The sequence below is a fragment of the Uranotaenia lowii genome, chromosome 2 (genome assembly GCF_029784155.1).
Source record: "Uranotaenia lowii strain MFRU-FL chromosome 2, ASM2978415v1, whole genome shotgun sequence".
Taxonomy (NCBI): domain Eukaryota; kingdom Metazoa; phylum Arthropoda; class Insecta; order Diptera; family Culicidae; genus Uranotaenia; species Uranotaenia lowii.
This window is the reverse complement of record NC_073692.1, coordinates 232,198,819-232,203,502: the sequence shown is the minus strand read 5'-3', so window position 1 is coordinate 232,203,502 and position 4,684 is coordinate 232,198,819.

The following is a 4,684-nucleotide window of genomic DNA, read 5'->3' as shown; positions in this document are numbered from 1 at the left end:
GATGTGAGAATGTCTTAAACTTTTGGTGAAAAATAATATTCTTGTATACTTTATTTTTATAACTTTTTTAATGATTTAAAAAAAATACTGAGGTTTTTTGAAAAACTTCAGAATTTAAGGAAAAAGACGTTTTGAAAAAAAGGTTCCGTATTTTTCACGACCATCCAATCTGGAAGCCGTGAAATCGGATTCTGATGGCTGATGGCGACGCGGGAAAAAAAATATCACAAAACAATACCAGTGAATAGACCGACTGGCCAGTGCAAAGACAGTTGACATGTTGCTGAAAGTGGAAATGCGATCCTTTTATCCGATTTAATTGTCGACGTTTTACTGTGTGTAGGAATTTTCCCGAAAATGTTCCCCCAAGCAACGATTAGGATAACGGCCTCTCTTTTTGGAGCTGGTTTTCGCCGGAACGAACGAGTGAGTTGCCAGTTAGTGGCCATGAAGAGGGCCCATGGTCCATGGAGAACACGAATGTCACAGTTTATTGGTTAAGCTACTTAAGGTTGAGTTCACGTGTGACGGACAGGTCGTAAAATGGTGAAGGGCCATCAAAATGTGCAACCTTACAGAAATGTTTTTCGTTTTTTTTTTGTTTTCAATCCTCGGGGAGCCGTTCCGAGACGAACTTTGAACATCTAGCGGGCACTTGAATCTTTCACCAAGCGTAGAAAGATTGCCCATTTCATTTATAGTTTTATTTTCAGCAAACGTTGAAAGAACCTACGCGAATGATGCTTTGGAGCGTTGTAAAGTTGTAAAAATCATAAACCTACCTAGATAACATATTTTTGATAGCGAATTTTTGTTTCTTTTAGCGGTAATAACATATTTAAGAAAAACGCAAGTTTTACAATTGAATTGAAAATTTAAGAATGTTTATTTTAAGGAAGTTAGAGAATTGGATAGCAATTACTTTATTCAGACAATACGGAACTTTGAAAAATGCATTTATGTTAATATGGAACTTATGATTGCTTACTATAAAAAATCCAAATTTTTATTTTTCGAAAAATATCATCTTTGAGGATTTATTTTTCAAGAATTATAAAAATTGCATAACAACAGGGGCCATAGATGTTAGTTTCCAGTACTTTTTCGAATGTCGTTTTTACACACTTAAACCATTTTTGAATGTAGTTTTTATACACTCAAACCATTTTTTCTAAATATTGAAAGGTATTGGGACTGTTTTAAAGCTATATTAATAAATAACTTCGGTTGGCGCTACTCATCATTTTCCCAATTTTCAAAAATCAGTCAATATGAAGGAACGTAATATCTGGTGAAAAAACGATCATTTTGAAAAAGCGAAAAAGTGGGGAGGGGGTTAGGGTTTCCATTTTCAAATGAGCACAATTTTCACTGAATAATATCACATGTATTTCGAAAAATATGAAATAAGAGAAGACTATCTAATGATATCTTTTAACAAACTTTAACAATATCTATAGAACAACCAGAAAATCTTTAATATTACCTGCAAAAAAAATGCTAGTAAAAAAAATTGTCATTATTTGTTTATCTGGTAGTTTGAAATTGTCACTTTCAAGGATCTTTAAAGAATTTCTCGATATAAATGTCATTTTACAAACGAAAATTATACACACGTTGATAAGCTGAATATTTTTTAGTGCTAGATCATACAAAAAGTATAGTTTTGAGATAAGTTTTAGTTAATAAGCTATGAACTACAAACTGATAAACGATAATTAAATTTTTCATTGGAGTAATTTACTAAATAGTGACTTGGAAATTTCGTAATATTATTTTCAATTTGGAAACACAACCCTTGTTCAAAATTCTGGTTTTGATTTTTCAAATTCTCAATATAAAAAATAAACTCTCTAAATATAAATTGTGTTGAAAATAAGATTATCAAAATCAGATACTGAAGTATGAAGCTTCTTGAACTTATTTTTAATTAATTTGCTCTTGAATTTAAGGTAATAATACAAAATTTCAATAATAATTGTACTGAAATAAATGAAATAGCAACCCATAAATTATAAAAAAAGTGAAAAATAGATTTTAGTTTTTCATGTAGGTACCTATTCATTATTCCAAACTCTTAAAATAATACTGATTTATAATGAAAAACATGGAATGAAGCCATGAAAGGTTAATTTAGTGAAGAGTATTTATCAATAGTAATTGAAAAAACCAAACTTTCAGATGCAGAGTTTCAAACGTTAAAACTGGATTTTAACTTAAAGTTTCAAAATAATTATGTGGATGAGCTGAATGATAAGATAAGATTTCGGCGATATAATTGGTGTAGATCTTGAAATTCAGCAGTATAAGTCAAAAGTCAAAAAAAGCTCTTCCGAATGTTCGCTTGATGGATTGCCTTGTTTCCGAAGAAATAATCGACTCATAACGGGAAAGTTTAAATCCACAAAGAAAAAAATAGAACATTGGCAAACTGATTTTGTAAAAAATTTGCGTCCTTAACTCGATTTTTTGTCAGATTTGTTGTTAGAAAACTAATAAGTTAAGAGTCCCATCGGTCAATGATAACTGATGAAGCAGCTGACCTATTTACATGAACAACAAATAATTATTTTGAATCTATATATTATTTTTTATTCATTCATCGATGCAGATTTTTGGGAAGAATGCCACTAAATGGTTAGTTCCCAAAAAAAAACTATACAGATTTTGTTCCTAAATAACAACGATTTGAAAAAAAATGTATTTAATTTGTTTTTTAATTCTATAATTTTGTCGTCCAGAAGTCACGGTAAATTACTATTACGGTAAATGAATCAAAATCAGTTTTCAAATTCTTTGCACCTCGGAAAATGTGAATTTTTTTTCCTTGTGTTATAATTGTGAATGCAGATTTGAGTTTTGAAGATGAATTTGAATCTCTTTCTCAAAACACCAATTCCTTCATATTGATACAGCTTTTATGAATAGTTTTTATACCTTTTTGGCTCTAAAAACTCATAAAAAACGTAAAAGTTACAAAAGCTGCCCACAATTTCTTCTTTGATTTTTTGTTGCTCTGGAATCTGTTGTATTTTATTAACGCATTAACTTGAATTTAGAAATCTTTTAAAATCTTAAACTTTTTAAAAGAAAAGTTTTTAAATCTTAAACTTCAACTATTAAAATTCAAAATTTTAATATTCAATTTCTGTTTGTTAGTACATATATTCTTGAAATTTTTTACGGTCATATTATATTAATGCTTAATGTGATAGATTTCAAACCAAATTAAATTAAATTGGATCTTTTTTTTAATTTCTTAATAAGTTTAGTTTGAAGGTTAGTTAGAAGTTTCATAATTCATATTTGAATGATTTAAAATCGAGGGGAAGATGAATTCGTGCAAGAGAATCTTTACTGTGATTCAAAAACTCAATTGTTATTTTGTAATCTTATTATGAATACTTTCTAAACGCAAGTGAGAAGAGTACTGCATTGGATTTTGGAATGAGTTAGATATCACTTTGTAAAGATTTAAAATTGTCAATAAACCAACTGTAAACAAAAGAAATGTATAATTGAATTTCAGATTCGTCTTAGCCTTTTTATCTTGAAGTAGAGTTTTATTATAATATTTTGTCCCGATTCCTTCGGCTTTAAAGATATTTTGAACTACAAAGAAAAATCATAGTGAGGAACATTCCGTTGCTGAATCTTCCTTAAAAATTTATTTCATGAGACCATAACTTGTTGTATATTACGATTGATTTCATTTTGTGAAATTTTGGTGTCAAACAGAAAGATTAGAAGGTACCAAAGACTGTCGATTCAAGTCACACGTTTCTTGAGTGTCTACTGGAAAACTGATCACTCCAATGGAGGATTTGACTACAATTTAAATTTCTTACTAATAAGGCATAAGAATTTCTGAAAATTTAAGGAAATTGCCAATCTTATGCGTCCATACATATGTATATAGTTTGAATATTTTTATTGATTTCTTCTATCTGACAGAATGAAAAAGAAACTGCATGGTAAAGGCAATGAATGTATGACTTCAGAAAAAAAAATATTCAAATTTTTCAGTGTTATAACACTATTCACCCCCTATTTGACTTTTTCAAATTTGTCACTCCATTAAAATTCGAAACATAATGAAGAATTAAAAAGCTCAAATTCTGAAGTAAATACAAATTTTTTCACAATTTGCTCATGTAAATTTGGGGAAAAGGGGGATAAAGTGACAATTAAAAAAAAAGTGTCCCTACATTTCATTACCTTTCTAAAATATTAAAAAGATAAAAGGTTAGCAAATTCAAAGTCAACACTCTAAGTAATTCAACAGAAGTTGATTGGTATAATTCGGTCCAGAGAATTGCAAGTAACAGCTGCGTGAGTTTGGTAGACCGACTTTTCTTTTTCGTTGATTAAACACCCGCACGAAGTGGAAAATTTTTGAAAATTCACAAGCACATCTACCTACTAGGTGAAGTTCAAAGTTTTCAAAGAAATTCGAGCATTTACGGGTATTTTGTAACGGTTTTTTGCCGCTTGAGGGGGATGAATTTTGCCTACGTTGCGGCGTTTATAAACTAACGTATAACAGTTTTTTATGCAATCTGATTGTCTGCAAGCTTCATACAGGAAATGCTTCATTCAATTTGGATTCTATACTATATTCTTTTTTTATGTGCTGATTTCTGGTTATACATAATAAGTTATTTCGCAGTAAGAAAGTACCTTC